Here is a 24,013-nt window from a genome sequence, read left to right on the forward strand (position 1 = left end):
TGGGAGGTCTTCATCCTGCACACCACGGCCCCTTCGTCCACAGGTGGGTGGTTGAAGCAACAGACATTTAGTACTGGAGGCTGGAAGTCAGAGATCAAGATTTATCAGGACACTAGTCCTGCTGGATTGGGCCCCACCGTCGGGCCCCATCTCACCTCTCACCCACATAAAGGCACTGTCACCAAATACAGCAACACGGGGGCTTGGGTTTCCGCATGTGGATTGTGGGGACACAGAACTCAGCTCTTAATACCCTTCCCTCTGGTTCTTTCTCTGGCCCTCAGTCTTGACGGGCTCTTTGTGTCTTTGCCAAGAAAACAAGAGCTGAGATCCTTTTCCATCCTGCAGCGCCCCTGAAATTACTCTCTTACCGTGGCCGGATTCTCTCTGCTCCGTGAGTGTGGGCAAATTGACGGGATGTTAAAGGATGTTCTAGAAGAGGTCACCGATTACAGGCCTTTCTTTGATTAGTTCCCGAGAGAAGGAGTCGGTGATTCCTTTTCTGGGCTGGAAAGGAGGCTGCACAGATGTGTGGCCAGGAGGGGCCGGGCTGGGCCACCCCCTAGGCCGCGAGCTGGCGGGGGGCATCGCCTGCCTCCCCCGTCGTGCCCACGGCTGCCGTGGGCGCTGTGGCCACCGGCTGGGATTCCTGCGATTCACAAGCTGCAGTCATGGGTCCCCTGAGCCGCTAGGCCATGCAGATGCCTTCCCTGTCCACTCGAGTTTGTAATTAAAACATGACTTGCCACACTGATTAGATTGAGCGGTTAAGTTCATCTGGAAGAGTTTTTCATCCTCATTGTGTAATTAGCAACATATGATGCTTGTATTAGCACAATTAAAAGTTATGGTGATTAATATGGGTATCAAAGCAGAACCATAAGTCAACAGATTCTGGGCACTCACAGTTCGCGGGCTGGAAGGCAGAGTGCCAACCATGGCCCGGCCGGCCTGGCTGGGTGGCGTAGGACTTACATGCAGTCTGGTGGGGCCGCAGGCAGTGAATGGAGCCCAGGTTGGGGGTACCAGCCCTTACCTCCCAGATGGTTCTGAGCTTCAGTGCTTGGGATATATTTTACACATCGAGAATCTCTTTTCCCCACAGACTCTCCATCCTCCTCCCTTAATTCCAAAATGCACTGAAGGTCATTATCTATTAAAATTAATACCATCCAGGCATGCCTGGGTCGCTCAGGTGGTTAGGCATGACTCCTGATTTCGGCTCAGGTCATGATCTCAGGGTCATGAGATTGAGCCCTGCATTGGGCTTCTCGCTCAGCAGAGTCTGCTGGAGAGTCTCTCTCTCCCTCCCCCCTCTGCCTTCCCCCTCCACTCGAGCTCATGTGTTCCCTCTGTCTCTAAAGAAAAAAAAAATTAACAGTGTTCATACCTTTGCCCCAGGATCCCATGCTGAGATATTTATCAATTAGTTATATTTCCACACATGCAAAATGTGCCAATTGTTCTAATAGTGATGTCAGCGATTATTCGTTGTAGGAGAATTTTTGGAAAGGGCCTAAACTGATTACATAAATTATAATATATCCAAGCAAGGAACTATTTTGCAGCGGTTAAAAAAAGAAGCAGATCCATGTATAGCGATAAAACCCTAAGGTGTGCTGGTAGGTGGATAAAGAGAAGGGGAACAGTGGGTGTGTGGACAAAATTAAAAAACCCACATATATCTGTTTGCAAATGTGTGGAGTAGCTGGTCAGGGCTTCCTGGGAGACCAGTAGCTCCTCTTGGCCAGTGAAAGTGTTGGCTGGGGGACAGGAGGGGAGGTACCCGTTTGTACCTTTCCAGTTTTGTGCCATGTGCATTTATTATTCATTTAAGTAGTTTAATTTAAAAATATTTTAAAAGAAAAAAAAAGGCAACCCCCCAACCCACCCCCCCTCCCCCACATCGTGAGAAAAAAAGGGCCTGGCATACAAAGTATTGTGCAAGTGATCCTTGTGACTGAGAGCTTTTAGAGTGATTTTCCTTTGCTGTGGTGATGTAGCATTTTGTATCTGGCTTCTAGATTTCTAGTGCAGAAATGAAATCTGAAAATCTCAAGCACCCACGCCGTGGCATTCTAGGCTGGGAGAGAGGCAGCTCTCACCCTGTGTTCCTCCTCTTTGTTGGCTGTGACCCGGATTTGGGCAGAGACCAAGACTGTGATTACAGAAGGGTCATCATCAGCTTTTCCCAGCAAGCCCCTCCAGCTGGGCCACCGAGGACCCCGTGATGAAGCTTGATGGCCCCATATGTTCCCTAATCTTCAAGAAGGACATGCTTAGGATGGGTAGGACAGGAGGAATCCTAATTCTGGTGGAGCTTTTTTTTTTTTTAATTAGAATCACTCAACATTTCCACTTCTAGGTTTATACCCAAGAGAATTGCAAACAGGAGCTTAAACAGAGCCCTGTCTGTAATGTTTATAGCAGCACTATTCAGAGTGGCCAAAGGTGGAAACAATCCCAGTGTCTACAAGTGATGGATGGATAAACAAATTGTGGTCTCTCCATTCAAAACCATATTACTGAGCCATAAAAAGAATGCAGTACAGACACGTGCTACACCATGGATGAGCCTCAGAAGCATGATGCTGAGCAAAAGAAGCCAGACACAAAAGGCCACATTCTGTAGGAGCTTACTTACATGAAATGTCCAGAACAGGAGAAAATCTATATATATAGAAAGAGGGAGAATGCAGTCTGGTGGTCGCCAGGGCCTGGGGGGAGAAATGAGGGAAGTGACAGCTCATGGGTGTGGGGTTTACTTTCGGGCTGATGAAAATGTCCTGGTGATCACACGACACGTGAAGGTACTAAATACCACTGAATTGTTCACTTTAAAATGGTTAATTTTATGTTATGTGGGTTTCATCTCAATTACAAAGCATTAAAACCATCTGTAGCGAGAGGTCACGACCCTCTAGATTATTCATTCATTGTTCAAGAGATCGATATTTGGAATGTTGTGATAAACTGAACTTTTTTTTTTTTTTAAATACATAGCCTGAATGGTGAGGTTTTTTTTTTTAAAGATTTTATTTATTTATTTGGCAGAAAGAGACACAGCAAGAGAGGGAACACAAGTAGGGGGAGTGGGAGAGGGAGAAGCAGGCTTCCCGCGGAGCAGGGAGCCCGACGCGGGGCTCAATCCCAGGACCTGGAATCATGACCTGAGCCGAAGGCAGACGTTTAACGACTGAGCCACCCAGGCGCCCCTGAATGGTGAGGTTTCCAGCAGCGTCCCAGGGACATGTGACAGAAATGTGGAAATGCATTATCAGAGTTTGGACAAATATTCTGGATGGCGTTGACAGCACATTATGTTCTTTGCTCTCTGTCATATTATATAGAGGTGCTTGCCTCTTGTGTAGCCTTCTAGCGTTTCTTTATGCACATCCAAATAACTACTAATATATGTTTTTCTTTTCTTTTAGGAAAAGCAGTATACTTTATGTATTATGCACTGCTCTGTGGCATGCTTAGCATTGCATCTTGGCAAATGGAGGCTTCTTTTTCATCAAGGTTTAGGAAGGGGGCTCCTTCCTTCCTCAAACCACCTCTTAAGACCGGAGGCCGTTTCTTGCCCTAACCCCAAATCTGTGTGAGCACCAGGGGTGACCCAGCCTCACTGCCTGGAGGTTCAGAAGGAAGTCTATGGGATTCTGTTCACCACAAACCTTTAGCATGCGTACAAGATGATGATGTTTCATGGAGGCCCAGCCCTGCTTTCACAAGGGCAGATCAAATCCCTGTGCATTCAGTACTGATTTGGTCTGGGCATCCTGCCAGTCTTGGAGGAGGCCAAGATGGTGATGCAGGCTCTTCTCTCCTGGCACCTCCAAGAGGTCCGGGAGACAAAGCTGCCCGGGCTTGTTTTCTGACAGTGGGTAGGGGCACCACTGGGCTCCTGGCTTGGATGTTTTCTTGGTTGAGCAATCAGCAGGTTCTGGAGGCTGCAGTGGCCTCCCAATGGGTCTTCAGGCCTTTTTCCTTGTCCTCGTGTCTGTTTTTCAGGATGTAGTAGCTAGAGTGAACCTGTTAAAATGTTAAATCAGCTCTCCTCCCTCCTCAGCTCCAGGCCCTCCCATGGCTCCCAGCTCACTCAGCGTAAAAATCCAAAGTCCTGAGCATGGCGCACAAGGCCTCCTTCCCCTTACTTGCTCTTCACCAGTTACTGGCCTCCTTCCCGTCCCTCAGAGGCCAAGCACACACCTACCCCAGGGGCTTTGCATGTGCTGTTCCGTATGTCTGGAATGCTTTTCCTGATGTTTGTATGTCTCACTTCCTCGAAGCAACATGATTCTTGTCATCTGTCCTCACATCAGAGGGCATTTCTGGCCATCCTGCCTATCATAGCACCCAATACCCTTTCTCCCTTTCCCTGTTTTGTTTTTCCGCATTGCATTCATGGCCACCTCACGTAGGCTATAATTATCCATTTACTTGTGTTTTGCACTAGAATATCAGCATCATGAGAGCAGTAATCTCCTTTGTCTGATTCATGGATGTGTCCCCAGGACCTGGAACAGTGCCTGGCACATAGTAAGTGCTCATTAAATGCTAGTTGGATGAATGTTTAATGAGCATTTAGTCTGTTCTGTACTTGGCACATGGGGATTCAGAGAGAATAAGATATGCCCGCTTCTCTTCAAAAAGCGGAGAGATGAATGAGATCATTTTGTCCATCAGGTTTTGTAGGCACAGTGTTTAGGGCTCATGAGTATATCTGGGATTAAACCTCAATAAAGCTAGGAAAAAAATCTTGCAAAGTAGTTACAATAATCAAGTATGTATTTAAATCTTATCTTTGGTAGACATGTTACTTTGTAATCTACCCTCATTCATTTTAATGAATCAGTGGGCATCAAGGTTGTTTCTCACTTTTTGCTATTCTGTACACAGAGCTGGAAATAAGTGCTTGGAAATAAATTAGAAATAAGAGGGAAAAAAAAGTTTGAGATCTGAAAAAGTTATTAGGTCCCAAATACCGAAAGAAAATGGTAATCCCCAAACTACTATTCAGACAACCACAAAATAAAATATAATGTTGGCCAGCCAACCTCAGTTTGCTTTAACTCTTATAAAATAATTTTATGTCATGTGAGTTATAGGAGCATTTCAATATGTTCAGTACAGTGGAAGCCTATAAAAGGAAGAATGCCAGGGACCTGGGAAGGTCCTAAAACTGCCGTGGAGATAACTGGCCTGCCTGAAACAAGGCAACTCAGCAAAAGGGGGAACAGTAGAAATTTATAGAAGGGAGAGCCATGGGCAGTTGTGGGCAGGCTTCCTGGAGGAGGTGAGACTTAATTTGGGCCTTGAAGGTCTGGTAGAATGTGGAAAACTTGTGGGAGGGGAGATTGGAAGGAGGACTGGGTTTCCTGACTATGGTACCTGGGGCGATCCAATGAGGTTGGGAAAATGGCGCCCTTCCAGAGCACTCTTTGAGTCCAAGGGCTGTGGCTCAGGCTTACAGGACAATGTAGTCTATTGAGGTGAGTGAAACTGTCTTGATGTGGACCCCAATAACATCTTCCCTCTGAAAAAGCTGCATAAGAAGAATTGGATTTGCTGCCAAGGCCTAACGCTATTATTCTATAACGAGGCACCTGCTATTTCAGGAGGAGGGGGAGAAAACCACCCCACACACCCTTTAGCGGGGTGGGGGTGAAGGGAGCAATGGGTGTTTGTGATTCCAAGGGGGCAATATGTTTCTCTGCCCCATTTGGCTAAATATTAGGTTGAGCTGCTTGTTTTGTTTTTGCTTATTTATCCTGCTTTCCTCCATTATGGACTCAAGCAGTGTACACAAATAAGATTAAAACAACTGGGGAAAAGGAAACTAGGGGGGCAGCTGGATAGTTAGTGTCGTGGTGGGGTGGGTCTCTATGAGAAACATACACCGAGAGATTGACTGTAAATTTGACTCAGGAATCTTGGCAGCCAGAGCAACTAAGGAAGGCATCACAGGAACCAGACTTCCCATAAATAGGGACCCAGGACAGCAATCTGGGGATTCCTCAACATGAGAATATTCCTTATCGGAATTACTGCCTGATGTGGCGTCTGGGGCATCAAAACTGTCATAACATCAAGTACTTTCCAATGACCCGACCATCTATAAATTTGGTTCCCACCCAACATCCTTGTACGACAGGGTTTCCCAGTCTTGGCAGTGCTGATGTTTTGAGTTGGATGCCTCTTTTTTGTGGGGGTCCATTCTGTGCATTATAGCACGTTCGCAGCATCCCTGGACGCTGTCCTCTAGAGGCCAGTAGTCGCCCCCCCCCAACAAGTTGTGACAACTAAAAATGGCTCCAGACATTGACCAGTGTTTCATGGGGGGCAAAATTATCCACATTTGAGAACTGCAGGGAAAGGTCACGTTTACCCCCATCCCTCCCATTTTATTGATGTTTTCAAAGGATCGGGCAGGAACTGTAGATTCAATAAATTATAATGAACTGTAAATTCAGTGCAGATCATAAAGTGAAATTGCGAGTCTTGCAAGAAATGTAGGATTTCAGGAAGTCGATGAAAGTGATGTTGGCAAACTGCCCGACCCACCACAAAACCATTGACCAATGAGGGACTCTCAAGGGTTAGAGCAGTCAGCACTTGAGGAAAAGGAAATCGACCAAACTGCTAATTTAATAGATGCCTCAAAATAGAATGATTTGAATATCAAAGGATTAAGAGATGACCTTGGGGAAATCAATGATGCCCTGATATATTTTAGCAAAAACGTGCATCTTTATGGTTATGTTACCGAAGTCAAATGCTAAGGAAAGGACATTGCTTCCTGCTCTTAACAATTTTGTTGGATGAATTACATGATTACTCTCCACATTTTATTCATTTTATTCATGCTTTAGTCTAAAGATTGGTGTATAGTTGCAGTTATAATTTGCATTTTGTGAACTATAAGAAAGTCTTATTTGCAAAATTTCTATTTCACTTTTCTAGATAAAGTCCTAGTCATGCCTTCTTTTTTTTTTTTTTTTTTGGTGTTAAAATTCACAAGCTCACCATTTAAGTCATTTGAAAGTATACAGTTCAGTGGCATTTAGTATATTTACATTGTTGTGCAACCTCACCTCTGTCTAGTTCCAAAACATTTTCATCACCCCAAAATAAAGCCATACCCATGAACATTCCCCTTCCCTCCAGCCCCTATCAAACACTAATCTACTTTCTGTCCATAGATTTGCCTGTTCTGTATTTCATACAGATGAGATCATACACTCTGTAAGCTTTTGTGACTCGCTTCTTTCACTCAGCATGTTTGCAAGGTTCATCCAAGTTGTAACATGGTTCAGAACTTCATTCCTTTTTATGGCTGAGTAATACTCCATCATATGGATGGACCATATTTTGTTTACCCATTCATCCGTTGACAGACCTTTGGGTTGTTTCTACTTTTCAGCTGTCGTGATTAATGTTGCTGTGAACATTTGTGCACAAATTTTTGTTTGAACACCTGTTTTCATTTCTCTTGGGTGTATACCCAGATGTGGGATTGCTGGGTCATATGGCAATTCTATGTTAATTATGTTCTAGGTTAATTGTATCTTTATTATAATGTGGTGAGTCTACGTCTTTGCACTAAGTGGGTCCACTTTAAGTAGACTTTTCAGGGTGCCAGCACTTCTCTGGTATTTAGGGCCTTAGGAAATAGCTGCCTATTTCCTTTCCTCCACCACTGAGTTATATGTCAGACTGTCTTATCAGAGGCAGGACCCTTTGGCTTCCTGAGGGACTGAAGACCTCCCTCCTCCTCCCCTGCAGCCAGACCTCGTCCCTGTCTGTATTGGGGCAGCACTGGAGAACATACTTCCTTCCTCCCAGGGATGCTTCTAAGGTGAGGCCAGGACAAAGACCAGCCGCATCTCTGATGGGTTTCTTTTAGAAAGGCTCTCAAATCTTTCCTGGCTTTTTCTGGCCACTTAAATTTTTTTTTTTTTCTTAAATTGAAAGCAGGCACATGGTATAAATATGCCAAAAGTATAAAAGAGGTATTTATCAAAAAGTAGGTTCTTTGGGACTCCTGGGTGGCTCAGTCGTTAGGCGTCTGCCTTCGGCTCAGGTCATGATCCCAGTTGGGATCGAGCCCCCGCATCGGGCTCCCTGCTCTGCGGGGAGCCTGCTTCTCCAACTCTTCCACTCCCCCTGCTTGTGTTCCCTCTCTTGCTGTGTCTCTCTCTGTCAAAAAATAAATAAAAAAATCTTTAAAAAAAAAGTAGGTTCTTCATCCTTGACCCCTAGTTTCCCGATGCCTTCTGGCTGTGCTATGCCTTTTTAATATTTTGGATTTCTTTTTTTTTTTTTAAGGTTTTATTTATTTATTTGATAGATCGAGCAAGCGAGAGAGAGAGAGCGTGCACACAAGCAGGGGGAGTGGCAGAAGGAGAGGGAGAAGCAGACTCCCCAAATGGGGCTTGAATCCAGGACCCTGAGATCATGACCTGAGCCAAAGGCAGATGCTTAACCCACGGAGCCACCCAGGTACCCCGATATTTTGGATTTCTATCATGTTTCTGGGAAGAACTTATTCTATCAGGGCGGGCGTAGTCCAGTAGAACTTGATCTCTTTCCCATGCAAGGGTTCAGTCAGGGTGTGAAGCAGGCCCTCCACGTGGTGATTCAGGGACCCAGGATTATTCATTCCTGAGGCTCATTTACCCCCACCCCAGTCTCTGCCACAGGGAAGAGCGAGCACTTGGGCATCATGTGGGAGTGTTTAATGGGCCACGTGTGGCAGGAGCTCGCCTCTCTTCTACTAGCATTCCGCTGGTTGGAATTCAGTCATGTGTCCACACCTAGTTGCAAGGGAGGCTGGGAAGTGTACTCCGGCTGTGGGCTCAGCACAAAGGGCAAGTGGATTAGGGAACAGGTAGCTTATCTATAGCAAAATTATATTAGCAATATGCACTTCTTTCTCAGGGAATGCCTGCAAATATGGGGTTCCCCTGGTTTTACACCAAACTCAAAGTTAGTACAGCCAATTCTCCATCTCAGGGGAGAAAACAGGGTCTAGGTTTTCCAGTGCATTCTTCTGCTCTTAGCTTGCTATCAGTCCAAAAGTCCCATTTTACCCTGTGATGGACATTTGTGCTGGTTCTAGTCTTTGCCTTATAGGAAAAAAATGTAGTGGTGAGAGTCCTGGTATGTACATCTTTGTGTGCAATTTCAAATATTCCTATTTGGTTTTCATTTTAATGCAGCGGGATCAACTCTCCACACATTCGGTAGTGTGCTCCTAGGGAAGGGTGTCAAAGTTGCCTATGACCGTGGAGTCCCAGAGTTGTGTCAGACCAAATAATGCACCCAGCCCTGGGAGTTAGTACCCTGGCGTCCAGACCCAGCTCCGCCTTAGACCAGCTGCTTAACCTCTTCAAGTTTAATGGGATTGATGATAATATGAGTTGACATTTCTTGAGTACCTGCTGTGCCCAGCACTGCTCTAAGCTCTTTCTACACATCGAAACATTTACACACACAACCACCTCCTGAGGGAGGGACTGTTGTCCTTGCTATTTTGCAGATGGGGAAGCAGACACAGAAAACGTCAGCAAATTGCCCAAGATTATGTTGTTAGTAAAAGTGTTCTCTATCTGTTAGGGTGATTGGGAGGGTCCAGTAAGAAGGCTGCATGGGCGCAGTAGAAAGAACCACGCTTCAGAATTAGGTCTGCCCTTCCTTGAGTCTCAGCTTTCTCCTCTGTAGAATGGGGGTAAGGTCTACCTAGTAGGGTTTATAGGATCGGTCATTTATTTATTTATTTAGCCAGCCCTACACTCCATTTAGCACCGGAGGGTGATGGAGAATCATTCCAGCATGGTCCCGGCTCTCCTGGAGCTCATGGTCTGCAGGATTAGAGTGAATGCATGTTTGATGCGTGACTGTGCCCAGTGCTTTGCAGGCCTTTGGGGACTGGCAGTTATAATAATGGATAATCACATGCACGCATCATAAACTATTAAGTGCTGTACCAGCGTTAGGTAGAAAGGATATTGAAAATCCTACTGTCTCTTAGAGGGTGTCTGCTGGGGCAGTTGATGAGAAACGAATGGGGAGACCCAGGTGAGCTACATTTGTGAAGGGCTGACTTCATGTCAGGTATGAAAGCGCTTTACATATATTAACTCATTTAATCCTCACAAGTCCTCACGAGGAAGGACTATCATGATTCCCGTTTTACAGAAAAAGAAACTAAGGCACAGAAAGGTTGAGTAACTCAGTCAAGGCCACACAACTCCTGAGGGGCAGAGCTGGGATTCAGACCCAGGCGGTCTTGCTCTGGAGCTTGTGGTTTTAACCACTTTGCTCAGTGGGGCTCCTGTGATGGGTCCTGAGTACTGGGGCAGGGTCAGAGGTGCCTGCCAGGCTGCAAAAGGCAAACTCCTTCCAGGCCCAGTGCAAGTGCTGTTGCTGGTGCTGCAGGGACCCATCTGGGGTGGGTTCTTCTTGATCCCATGGTGCCTTATCACAGGATCATGCAGAGTCTGCAGCTTGGACACTAAGGCAGATTTGGCAAGTGTAGAAGGCACTTTCATCCCCTGCGGGCACCCCTTGCCATTCCTGTGGGGCCCACCGTCCCACTGCTGACAACTGGGCCATTTGGAAGCACTGTCCTTGTGTGTAGGGCTGAACAAAAGTGCCAGGAACTAATGAATTCCGGGAGTCCTTGAATTCTCCTTGGGGTGGGATACCTCCCAGTGTTTTCTCCACTGGCTCCCACGGCTGCCGGCAGATGGAACCGGGTGGCCCCCAGCGCTGTGTGCCTCCGCCCTGCTCTCCTTGATGACACACCCTCTATGGACTCCTTCCCTGTCTCCTGGCGCCACACCCTGCCTGATGTTTCCTGGGGTCACCTCCCAGATCGATCACCTGCCCTCGAATTCTTGTCTCATATCTGCTTCTGGGGGTCCCCAAATGAAGACAGCAAGAGTAGCTGGGATCTGCCACCTCATCATCTTGAACTAGTGGCAGCAGAGGCCCAGCTCTGCCCGCTTTTGGTTTGCGAGCCTCAGGATGGGGACTGTGAAGCTTCGTTGAGGTTGGACTGGCCAGACTTTGCACGGCTGTGTCCCGGGCCTGCCGCCTTCATTAGCACCTCGGGGGCTCCTGGGACCAGAACACAGGTGTGCGAACAACTGCAGATGGTCGGCGGCTGAGGAGGGATTTGGCTTTGGATCTTGATTAATGGAGAGTTGGGGAGGTGGGCACCTCCGGGGCGGGAAGGCAGCGGCAACCCTCTCGGCTGTTGACCCCGAAGAGGTCTGCGGGGGAAGTCGAACAGTTTGGGTCACGATGCCCTCCCGACCTCAGCATTTCGGACATCTCCTGGGTCCCCCACTGGAACTCACGGGGGAATGGGGCTCAGATGCTTTTAGCAACAGGGCTTGTGGTCAGGGCTGAACCTTTTCAAGCTCGGAAGGATCCCTTCCGTGGTCGGAAATCTCTGGTGGGTACGTGGTGCGCGGAGGGATGGACAGAATGAATATTCCCTGCGCAGACACCCCTGGCCGCCTACCCAGCAGCCACGTGGCTTCCTTGCTAGAACAACATTCGTTCTGGAGGGGAGGGGCCCAGCTCCAGCAGTGAGCCCTGATGGGTCGCCGCCGGGGTGTCAATCAGCTCCCTCTTTGCCAGTGATTAGTTTAGACGTGGCCATGTGACCAGGGTCTAGCCAATGAGGTAGAAGAGCGTTTCTTCGGACAGCTGTCTCTTTGAGGAGGAAGGAATCTGGCGGAGAGGGTCCTTCTGCTCGTCCTTCTCTCCTGACTGGGACGCAGTCGCGTGAGGACTCGATGACTGGTGGTGCGGCGGCGCGGGGAGAGCCTGCCAGCTTGCGGAGGAGGTGGAGCGGGAAGCTGGCGCGCCGCCGGGGCCCCGATGACGCGAACGTGCTTCCGAGGCAGCCCTGCCGCCGCCCACCCTTCGGCCTCTGCCTCAAGTAAAGAACACGTGTCCCGATGGCTCGAGCCGCTTGTAGTTGGGCTCCTGTTACTCCAGCCAGACGCCTCCTGTCGGATGAGGTCACCGATTCCGAAAAGTCTTTCCGAGGAATTCCTTAACAGGTTAGCTCTTGAACCAGGACCTGCTTTTGGATTCTGAGGACCTTTCCCCAAATTAGAACTTCCTTCACATTTTTGCTCCTGTGACGTGTAAGTGCGCTGAGTCCTGACCGGGAAGGGTCCTTGATGTCACTTGGTTCATCCCTCTTCAGGTCCCTGCTTCCTGGAAGACAGTATTGAGATCTGTATTAGTCAGGAATCCTGTGGTTGCCATCCAGAGAAACCCAGTTCGAACCAGCTAAGTAAATTGTCTGTCTATGAATCACAAGAATTTATTGGCTCTGCAATGGAAAAATTAAGGCACGGATTTTCTGGTCGGGCAGCTTCAGGTATAGCTGCATCCAGATGGGGCTCAGACGGCAGCTTAGGGAATTCCCTCCCTGGCTGCTCCAGGCTTTCCTGTCCACTGTTGACAATGTCCCTGGGCAGGATTTCCCCATGAGTGTCAGAGAAGCTGCTGGTGCTCCCCCGTCCTCCCAGCTCTGCAATTCTAGGGGAAAGAACTGCTTTTTCTCAATAGTTTCATCATTTTTCCCCGAATTTCATCTAAGGGGCCCAGCAGGTGCCCATCCTGGAACCAGTCACTCTGCTCGGTTGGGCTGGGTCACCGGTGCTAGGTGTCATCTTTCGCCATGAACCCCATGGGCTAGGAGTGGGGCAAGGAAGGCTCCCACAGGAAAGCCGGGAGAGATGAGCAGAAGGAGGACTGGAGCCCGGGGAGGCAAAAACAACAGATGTCTCCTACACAGTCTAAGGTATTTTGGGAGGAGAGGAGACACTGCAGATTTCTTGAAGTTTCTTTTTTAAATTTAGTTGTAGAACCTTTTGTTCAAAAAAACACCTTACCTGAGAGGCTAACCTGTGAAGAAGAAGGAAGTGCTGCTTCTCAGGTAGCAGCTTTGGGGAGTGGGTGCCGTGGGCTCACCTCTGTTTGGAACATGCTTCTTAAAGGGTGGTCCCTGGCCCTGCAGCTTCGGCAGCTGGAGACCTGTTAGAGGTGCAGATTCTCGGGCCCCCACCCCAGACCTGGGTGACCAGAAACTCTGCAGGTGGGGCCCAGGAATCTGTGTGTTAACAAGCCTTCCAGGTGAAGCTGAGCACGCCCAAGTTTGACAGCGATGCAGTAGAGGTTTCCCGCTTGAAGGGTGGAAACCTCTTTTGGTTTAGTTGTTGGTTCGTGGCCTGTGCACATGGTTTTCCTTCTCTCGTCCTTTGGTGAGTGTGTCAGTGTCCTGGGGCCGCCACAGCAAATTACTACAAACCCGGTGCCTTTAAAACTGGTGTTCCTTGGCTTGTTGAGACGTCACTCCCATCTCTCCCTCTGTAGTCACATGGCTCTCTCCCCGTGTGTGTCCCCATGTGTCCTCTCCTCTTCTCATGAGGCCACCAGTCATTGGACTCAGGGCCCACGCTCATCCAGGGTGACCTCATCTTCACTTACTGCGTCTGCAAAGACCCTATATCCACACAAGGTCACATTCTGAGGTTCCAGGTAAACATGAATTCTGTGTGTGTGTTGGGGGGTGGGGGCAGAGACACTGTTCATCTTACTCCATGGATAAACCTCAGGGATTCCAGAAATGTGGATTTCAGACCCTATCAGTTCCTGAGAGTTGAATAAACAGCCTTCCTTTAGGTCCGTGCTGGAAAACTTGGGCACATTTTTCTCAATAAAAACAATACAAATAACCTTGTGCATTTACATTGCCCTTGTCCCAGTGGTTTTTGGAATGTATTTTTTAGTGGTGGAACTCTTTTATTCCTGCAAGAAATATTGTCCAGGAACATAGGCTATAAAGCACAGCTACTCCGGCTGGAACCAGGTTAGCAGTCCTGCCCACTCCTTGCCGGACATATTTTAAAAATTTTAGGATTCCAGAGAACAGAGTTTGAAAGCAATTGCTTACACATTGTTTCCCTTAAAAAAAGAAAAAAGACTTACAACTCTTCTACCAAGCCCTGTTAATACTTAAAAAAAACCCCACATGTGCTTGGTAAAAATAGTTCAAATAGTACATACAGTTACAAAATGAACTCCCCCAACAAAAATTCGGTCTTTCACTCTAAAGATACCACCTATTTATCATTCCAGAAACATCCTATTCCATATGTGTGTTCTTTTTAACTATGTGAAGGAAGGCATGGTGCACACACTCTTTTGCACTTTGATTTTTTTTATTAAGATTTTATTTATTAGAGAATGTGAGAGAGAGAGCACGAGCAGGGGGAAGGGCAGAGGGAGAGGGAGAAGCAGGTTCCCCGCTGAGCAGGGAGCCCTATTCGGGGCTTGATCCCAGCACCCTGAGATCATGACCCGAGCCGAAGGCAGATGCTTAACCAACTGAGCCACCCAGGCGCTCCTGCTGTTGATTAAAAAAAAAAAAAAATTAGTTCATATTCTAGAGCTCTTCCCACAGATGCATGTGTAGATCTGCCCCATCGTTTGTAATGGCTATGTAATATTCCACGGCCTGCTTATAATTTACTAAAAAAAAAAATCTTCCTGTTAATGGGTAATTATGTTTCCATTTTGTTTTCCATTATAAACAATGCCAGTGTGAACATCTTTGCCTTTCTCATGCATTATCATCTCCACAGTCCCCTGGCTAGATCCTGTCTTAATTCTTTCTGGAGCTTTAGGTTGTTTCCCTCTTGAAGGGGATGGAAATTTGAAAGTGAGGTGGTAGCCCCAGGTTATAGGCACTTGATTTTTAAAATTTCCTCTTCCAAGAATTTCTTCTCAAAAAAATCAACTTGCTTCTTAAACTGTCTAACCTGCCTTTTTTCTAAATGATGCCTGCAGCAGACAACCCCTGGTCATGGAATTTTCCTGACGAATTCCCAGCCAATAAACATCTCCTGATTAGTTGAGTGATAAATTGGCTTTAGGAGAAAGTTTTAGGCACAAATATAGAATTGACACCTGCTTGCCAAGACAGGAGTGTGCTGTAAATATTGGGACAGGGTTAAATGTGCAAAGTCACATTATGCATTTTTCCCCCCTCTCATAAATATGTAAATAGCTTCTGTGTTGTTCCTAAGGACCTGAGCTTGACTTCTTTGGGCAATTAATTAATTGAGATGTTCTGTGAAATTGTTTTGTTGTTCTTTTCTATTTTTAGATCTGGCAAAAGTACTATTATGGACTCCTCTAGTTAATGAGCAGATCTTTCTGATGAAAGTTACTTTAGTAGAAGAAGTCCCAGCCTGGAGAAGTTGGGAAATTTTTTTTTGTTTTGAGTCTGAACTTCCTCATCTATCAAATGGATCAGAAAGTCTGTAAGACTTGTCCAATTCCAAAGCTCTTTGAGGGTCATAACAGCTTGTATATGTCTAATATCACTGACTTTAGGTGGTTTTTGTCTTAGCTGGCTCAGTGTGTTCATCTTGGGAAAGGAGACTTACCCAGGCCAAGAATGGGATTCTTACCTAACCCAAGTGTCCGATAAAATTGGTTACTTGGCCCTCAGGAGTCATCCAGGATTAAGTCTGGCTATATAGACAGAGAAAACAAACAAAACGGGGTTAAACAAGATAGAAGTTAATTTTCATCTCACCACTAGTGTGGTGACCCCATGTATCAGAAACACCGCCTCCTCTACTCTCCGCTTTGCCTTCCTCAGCTTGTGACTTCCATCCTTTTGGTCACCCTGTGGTCCAGGTGGCTCCTGAGCTCTACCTGTCACCTGTATCTTTAGGCAGCGGTGAGGGGAAGCAGTTTCAACTCTTTTTGAGCAGTCTTCTCGGAATTCCCACACTGAGCTGATGAAGTTTCATATTACAGACCCTCTTCATGGAGACGAGCTCGTATCTCCAGGTCAGGGAACCCATCTTATACAATGGTTTCCCTACAGAATTCGGCGCAGTGCTGGCCAATAGGAGCCATTTAGTAAGCACTTATGATTTGATAATTGAATTATTTGCTAATGTTATAGCGGCTAGGAATTTCTTTTACTGGTATTATTACAGAAGTAGGTAGAAGGGTCTTCTTGCTCACTGGAGACCAAAGGATCTTTGTAGTCAGGGATGGGGACACTTTCCCTGAGAATCCCTTAGCACAGGTTCTGGCCCATAGTCAGTCCTTTGTAAAAACTGATTGGATTAGATTCTGTTTGGGATGAATGATTGTGACCAGGGACAATGCTGGGCCACCTGTGAAGTGGGTGACCTGTCTTGTGTGCCCTCTTGGACCTCAGCCTTTTGGTACCTCCATTCCATTCCTTCTCCTGATCACATGATTCTTGTTGCTCCAGTTCAACTATCCCATTCTATGTCTTCACTCCAGAGGACCAACACACTGTATTCCCTGGTGCTAGCTCACCAACCCGATTATCTCCTCCATGTGGATGGGAGAAGATATGCCTCTCCCCGCCCTCCAAGCCAGTAGCTTCAGCTTCACCAGCAAACCTACTAGAAATGCAAATTCTTGGGCCCCACCTGCTGAATCAGGAGCTCTGGGCCTGGGACCCAGTGATCAGTGCTGTAAGAAGCCCTTCAGGTGATTCTAGGGCTCCCTCAGGCGTGAGAACCGGATTGCTTCTAGGTCCAGCTTCCACTCTGGGAGCCTGGCTGTGGGAAGTGAGCACCGATGAGCTGTTTAGGACACCCAGTTAGAGTTGAGGGGTTTGGTCAGCAGGCTGGTTTCAACCGATGCTGATCCATGCTCCCCTACCCTGTGTACTCCAGGGCAAGAATTTCTATTGTTCTGTAGTATTTGTGATTTGGTGACATTTCTTCCCTTTTGGCTCAGAGCTGAGATTATTTTCATCTTTCTCATTAAACATGTAGATTTATGTGATTTGGGTCTTGACTTCTCTGCTGATTCTGGACATTGGGGAGGGACCTTTGTGACCTAGGCCTGTGGTTCTCAAGCTTTGTTGTGTAACAACATCTCTTAGGTGCTTGTTAAATGCAGATTCTGGGGATCCAAGCATTCTGATTTGGAGAGTTAGGCCAGGGCCCCAGAATCTGTATTTTCAACAAGCAGAGGTGATTCTGATGCCACGGTTTGGCAGCCAACAGTCAGAGGAACACCTATCCAGGTGATGTCCTTGGTGTTTAGATGGGATCATACAGATCCCTGCAGTGTTCAGGAGAGGGTTCCACAGGTTGCCTGATGCCAGGATACGCCCCAAAGCGGCCCTCAAGACAGACTTCTTCGCTCTGTGGGAGAGAAGGTTCCTCTCCCAGTCTTAATGTTACATATTACTATTATTCCTGCTGCTTTATCATGGGGTGCGGGCAGTTATGGATGGACATATCCTAATTCTGAGCCCCCAAGCTCCAGGGAGGCTGCAGCCGTTTGTCCCCGGCAGCAGTAGTGAGTGGCAGCTGGTGGTGCCCCTGGGAGTGGGTACATCGGGTCTGTCACCTGCGCAATAAGGAGTTTGCAGGAAGTTCAGCTCAGGGCAGGTGGCACCCAGAGAGAGCCTGGCTAACACTCACCCTGGGTTCTGCCCAAGTCTGAGGCCTGCCTGCCAGTGCCACAAGGCTCTCAAATGGCCCGTTCGCCCTGTTTCTCTGATGCCAGCCTCACCCAGACCGCCGCCACCTCCGGCCTGGAAGGTTCCTGTACATCCTAGGTCCTGTCCCTGCCTCCCTGCCTCCCTCTTCGACCCAGCGCATTGTCCACCAGCGAGCCAGCAGGGTCCCCCCCTGAGATCCACAGAACATAAGCTGGTAAGCTGAACAGTTCAGTGGCATTTGATTCATGCAGTGTTGTACCACCAGCAGCTCTGTTGAGTTCCAGCCATTCTCATGGCCCCCAAAGGAAACCCCACACCTATTAGCTGTCACTCCCTGTTCCCTCCCCTGAACTTCTGGCAGCCACTGATCTGTTCTCTGTCTCTGTGGATTCGCCTCTTCTGGATGTCTCATATAAGGAGGCCTACAAAGAAGTGACCCTTGGTTTCTGGCTTCTTTAAGGTGATGTGTTTTGAGGTTCGTGTTATAGTATGTGTCAGCACTTCATGCTTCCTTTTGGCTGAATGATACTCCATGGTGTGGATGGGGCACTTTCTGTTTATCCACCTGTGGATGCACATCTAGGCCAGCGGGACATCTGAAAGAGTAGCTGGGTCACGTCTCTCCCCTGCTCATGATGCTACCACAGTGCTCTTCCTCCATCGTCCTGGGCTCTCCCCGAGAAGCCCTGCCCAGCTGGGCCCCATCTAACACCCAGCACCACCTCGTGCTGGCCCCCGGCTCCCTCCCTGTCCACATCTGTTCTTTCTGTTCTTTGAAAAGCTGAGATCTCAGCCCTCAGGGCCTTCTGATAGGCTGTTCCCTTTTCCATCACCTTTTCATGGCTGCCTGGGTTTGGGTCTCCCCAAAGCAGACTCGAGATGAAGATTTGGGTGCAGGTGGGTCACAGGCAGGGGGGGCACTGGGTAAGGGGGAGAAGAACGGCAATCACAGGCATGTCAGCGAGCAGGTCCTTGGGTCCCACTAGCCCTGAGTGACTGGGTGGATCACCCCTCCCCACAGTCCTCCCAGGTGCCAAGAAGCCGGGGTCTCTATCACCACCTGTTGACCCCCTTCTTGGTGGCACTGACTCGCAGCACTGCCAGAGAGAGCTTCGGGCAGAGAGAGAGGTCAGTGTTCCGGGTGTCAGTGTCCAGGAGCCACACTCCAGTGCTGCAGGTGGCCTCCAGGGACACGCGGAGGATGTGGCTTTGCTTTGATGTCCACACTTCACACAGGCTTTCTCGGACCACCCAGACGTTCTCTCTCTGCAGACCCCGTTCATCCCCTTTACAGGCATGATCTCAGCTCGTTAGTGTATTTAGAGTTGACTTCAACTCCTGGACAGCGAACTTCACGGCCGCGGGGCCCACCGTTAGCTGGTGGTGCTTAGCCAGCATCATGTGCACCACGGATGCGCAGGGGGGAGATCCGCCGTGCCACCTGCCCGCTGCACCCCTCCCTCAGCTCTCCAGCGGGGCTGTGGCTCTAGGAGCAGGTGCTGATGCCCCAAAGGCCCTGTCTTTTTTTTTTTTTTTTAAGATTTTATTTATTTATTTGAGAAAGAGAGAATGAGAGAGAGAAAGCACATGAGAGGGGGGAGGGTCAGAGGGAGAAGCAGACTCCCCGCTGAGCAGGGAGCCCGATGCAGGACTCGATGCCGGGACTCCAGGATCATGACCTGAGCTGAAGGCAGTCACTTAACCAACTGAGCCACCCAGGCGCCCCTCCAAGGGCCCTGTCTTCAGCGCTGTTCACCTGAGAGTGGTACCAAAGGCTGGGATGAAAAGAACATAGAGCAACTGCTCATATTTAGTTTTCAAAACCAGACTTGATTGTATTTGGATTTTGTTCTTCTTCTTTTTTGTCCTAAAGGGGCTAGCTTCTAAGAGTGAAGACGCTGGGGAATTTCTGGGAGGTTATTACATGTTTTCTCTCACGTGGCCGCCTCTGTTTGTCAAAACAATCTCAAATTCAAGCTTTGCTTTCTCTGCTTCATGCAATTTGGTTTTCTCTCCCCGTTCCTTCTCCTTCAAGCTTCGGGCTGTACTGCCGAAGGTAATTCTCAGGAGCATTAGGTGTTGATTTTGTATTTGTTCATTTATTACAGTGCATTCAAACAGGTATTTTTATGTCTGGTGGTTCTGTTTTCTGGGCTTGATTTTTGAGAAAGATTTTGTTTGGAAAACTCTGAAAGCCAGAAGGAAAGGATGAGGAGAGATGATTGAGCTGGTGAAGGGAGGTGCAGGGTTGGGCTCACATGGGAGTTCTACAGACCAGTATTGATTGGTTTCCTTTCAAAACTCTGGCTACTTGAATTTAAAAGTGCTGAGAGTAATTAGAAAGAAGGGAACCAGGAAGCTGACACGGGAAAGGGGAAGCCAAGCAGATGGCAGACCTGAAGGAGATGCATGAATTCCTTTGTTAAGAAAATATCCGTAGAATCCCACACAGTCCCGGGTGTCCGATTCGGCACTGGGAATGGAAGATGAAAGGTGCAGACCCTCATTCCTGGGAAACTTACATTCTCCACAGGGAGGCTGAGTTTCAGCCCAGTGTGGTATTATGATAGCCCATGCCCAGAGAGAGCATGGGAGGGCAGAATCGAGATGCCTGGCATGGGAAGGTCAGGGAGGGCTTTCTGGAGGAGGTGACAAATGGACACTTCAGTTTAATCCATTTGCGGGAGAGAGAGAGGAAGCTGAAGTGAATTTGCAGGTTTAGAAACTGGAAGGGAAGAGGAGTGTGAGATTTCTAAGGGTTAACGATGTAACCAGGTGAGGGGGTTACCCTCGGACCACCCAGACGTTCTCTCTCTGAGGACCCCGTTCATCCCCTTTATAGGCATGATCTCAGCTCATTAGTGTATTTATTTATTTATTTATTTATTTATTTATAGAATGAGCACAAGCAGGGGGAGTGGCAGGCAGAGGCAGAGGGAGAAGGAGGCTCCCCACAGAGAAGGGGGAGCCTGATGTGGGACTCGACCCCAGGACTCCGGGATCATGACCTGAGCTGAAGGCAGACGCTTAACCAACTGAGCCACCCAGGCGCCCTCATTAGTGTATTTAGAGTTGACTTCAACTCCTGGACAGGGAACTTCATGGCCGCGGCGCCCACCGTTAGCTGGTGGTGCTTAGCCAGCATCATGTGCACCACGGATGCGCAGGGGGGAGATCCGTGGCATCAACTGCCTGCTGCGCCCCTCTCTCAGCTCTCCCCCCTCCCTCAGATTTCTGATTTGCTCTGGCTTGTGTCTCCAAGGATAGAGCTAAGGCTCTCTGGCCTTAGGGGTTAGACTGTAGTCATAGTCAGGATTCCCTTGGTTGTAGGAAATAGAAACTGAAGTCAAACTGCTTCAAGAAAAAAAATCTTTCCTTTTGTGTGTATGTAAAGGAAAAGTTCAGAGTTTTGGCTTCAGGCATGGTTGGATCCAGGAACTCAGAGCATTCCATTGGAGCTTTTTGTTTTAGTCTCTTGGCTCTGCTTTTCTCTTTGTTCTTCTCACGGTGGCTGGCTGGTTGTCAGTAGTTTGAGCTTGCATCCTTGCCTTTCCACAGGCCGAACAGAACAGCATACCTCTTCCTCAGTGGTGCCAAAGCCCCCAAATTGAGAGTGAGTTTGGAGAGAGATGGAAGGTAGAGGTGAGGCCTGGCCACCCTTGTGCCATTTCTCCAGGCAAGCGCCGTTGCGGAGGTGCTTGGCTTTCCTGGGGCCGAGTCAGCAGATGTCCCGGTGCCTGCTCGTGGCTTTGAGCGGTTGGAGAGGCAGGCCTTGGAGTACCAGCTCTGATGGGGTGGACTGAAGCAGGCATGGTGCCTCAGGGGCAGCGTAGAGATCGTGACTTTTTCTGGATGGCCGTGGCTTTCGTAAGTGCTGGCTTCCAGATGGTGGCAGCCGTGGCGTGATTCTGGAGTGAGCAGCCGTGGTGGCAACGTCCCAGTCCAGCTGGTCACTTCCTGATCGCACAGGAGACAACCCCTCCTTTGTGCCCCGGGTCTGCCATGTGACTTGGAGGTTCCTTTCTGAAATATTAACCTCTAGAGCTCGTTTCTTCAACCTCCCCACTGATCCATAAGGCCTTTGCTTCCCCTTGAGAGTCCCTGTCTGCGTCAGCTAACTGGAGTGGATTCTGTTCTCGGCAAGAAAACCCTGACCAACATTCTTAGTGTCTCCGGACTGGGGCTGAGGGAGTGGACTCCAAGCTGGTTTTGGGATAAGTCGCTGTCTTTTCCACGGTGTCAGTGGTAGAACAAGCTTCACAGAAGTGCTGCTCTGATTAGTGGCATGTTTCCCACCTGCCTGCTTCCTTTGACAGAACCTGGTATTAGAGCTGATGTCCTATCAGGGCTCCTGGTGCATTGCAAGTAAGGCTTCATCTGTGGACAGGTGGAAACTCCACATGAATGGAACTTCTGGTCTTGGATGGTCTAGAGTTAGAGGGTAGACAGGAGTCCTTGATACCCTAGCATTGACCTTTTGGGTCCAGTATACTATTTTATTTTTAAATTTTATTTATTTTTAAAATGTCTTTTTTTAAATTTACTTTTTGTCCTTCTTCCCTCCCTCCCTTCCTCCCTTTCTCTCTCTCTCTACGCCTAACATGGGGCTTGAACTCATGACCTCAAGATCAAGAGTCACACGCTCTACCGACTGAGCCAGCCAGGCATCCTCAGTAGACTATTTTAAAAAGAACCTGCACCTCACTTTTATAAAGACGTGTTCCCAGGAAATTGAATGCAGATCTTTTAGTTCAGATGCCACATCTTGGACTGCCCATCCCTCTCCCAGACTGAATTTCATTTCCATATGACAGTCTCCCTTTGCCCGCCCCCCCCCCCCCTTTGTATTCATGTGCTCATTGCAGTTTGTAATCAGGGATCGCATAGTGTGATTACTTGGTCTGCCACTTCCACTGGGCTGGAAGGTCTGAATTGCCAGGACCTTGATGTTGACTTGATACAGAGTCTGTGCTTCCTACACATTTGCTGAATGAGTGATCACATGAGCTTACGGGTGGTTATACACCTCGCCAGAGTCCCAGCAGAAGGCAAGTGGTGGTGGGCTGGGATGAGGAGGCACTTCCTTTAAAGCAGGGAGTCTTGACCCATTTTGTGCCATGGGCCCCTTCGGTAGTTAGGCAACGCAGTCCCAGGGAAATCTCTTTAAATGCACACAGTAAAATAGATAGGAACACAAAGGTAACCACTTTTATTGAAATCCAGATCTCGAAATACAAGGAAGAAGAAATTTGGTATCTGGCACTTTGCTTCTCTCACATGTTAAATAAGGAAATACAGTTGTGGATGGAGCAAGTGCTGTACTTCTGAAGTAGGGGAAATGTAAAGGATGCTTGGGCTCACGGTAACATGATAGCGAAATCCCTGTGATCCTCCCGGGGGCAGGGCCTCAGGTCCCGCTAATGCACGTGGGGTTTGTCGCCCAGGTCGTCCTGGACGGCAGCCCTGTCTTTCACTTGGGGCTTCACATGGTGTGAGGCTTCTCCGTCCGTGTTCACGGCCCTGAGTTCCATCCGTTCACTGGCCCTGCGCTCCCTGTTTGCAGGAAAGTTGTCTGGAGTTGCCTGATGTGACACGTGATGGGTGAGTTCCCCTCCCTCTCACTCTCTTTTCGGGGGGCTGTTCCCGGGGCTGCTGGGGAGGCCCAGGTGTGTGTGTGCCTGCCCCTCCCCCAACCAGAGCAGCTCCGCCTTGATCTGTGTGATAAATTGGCGGGGGTTCCTAAGATTTAATATGATGGAAGGATTTTGCTGCTAAACAAAGTGGTTAAAAGTCACTGCTGTGGACCCGGTCAGGACACCGAGGTGTTACACCCATTTCCTGAGTGAGCTTGCTCTTCTGGGTGTCAGCATTCCTACCTGTCGACCTGGGCAGTGGATGGTCTCTGCCCTGGGTTGTCCCCCCAGAATTCATGTCCACCAGGAACGTGTGAACGTGACTTTATTTGGACACATGGTCTTGGCAGATGTGATTGGTTAAGGACTCAGGATGAGGCCGTTGCAGAGTAGGGTGGCCATGAATCCCGTGACAAGTGTCCTTATAAGGGTGAGATTTGGACACAGAGACACACGGATGGAAGAAGATGTGGAGACTCAGGGGAGGCCGTGTGAGGACAGAGGCAGAGATTGGAGAGATGCCTACAAGCCCAGGAACCCTGTGCTGGCCACCCTGGGAAGCTTGAGGAGGCCAGACTCCTCCCCTGGAGTCTCCCGAGGGGGCCCGCCCTGCCCTCACCTTGATTTCTGCTCTGAGTCAGGAGAGGATGCATTTCTGTTTGGAGCCACCCTGTTTGTGGAAATTTGCTGTGGCTGCCCTAGGAGACTAACGTAGGCTCCAAGCCCTTCTGGCATCAGTGTGGATGAACCGAGTTTGATGACTGAGGGGTGCGTGTTTTGTTTTGTTTTTTTAAAGATTTTATTTATTTATTTGAGACAGAGAGAATGAGAGAGA

The 24,013-nt window shown here is 48.5% G+C and overlaps 1 protein-coding gene and 1 non-coding gene across 4 annotated transcripts in view; one reads left to right on the top strand and one right to left on the bottom strand.

Moving 5' to 3' along the window:
- Window positions 1-24,013, top strand: part of TMEM132B (transmembrane protein 132B) — a 270,431-nt gene that overhangs the window by 26,674 nt on the left and 219,744 nt on the right. The window contains exon 1 of one of the 3 annotated variants that reach the window (XM_081802416.1): window positions 11,628-12,083. The exons of the other annotated variants lie outside the window; for them this stretch is intronic. The gene's annotated coding sequence lies outside the window, so the exon portion shown is untranslated. Of the gene's footprint in view, window positions 1-11,627; window positions 12,084-24,013 lie in introns of those variants that run through there. 3 annotated transcript variants of the gene reach the window in all.
- Window positions 22,139-22,211, bottom strand: TRNAK-CUU (transfer RNA lysine (anticodon CUU)). The gene has a single exon. It is a non-coding gene; the product is annotated as a tRNA-Lys (tRNA).

This window comes from Leptonychotes weddellii, chromosome 13, assembly GCF_054177405.1.
Source record: "Leptonychotes weddellii isolate Sample4059 chromosome 13, ASM5417740v2, whole genome shotgun sequence".
Taxonomy (NCBI): domain Eukaryota; kingdom Metazoa; phylum Chordata; class Mammalia; order Carnivora; family Phocidae; genus Leptonychotes; species Leptonychotes weddellii.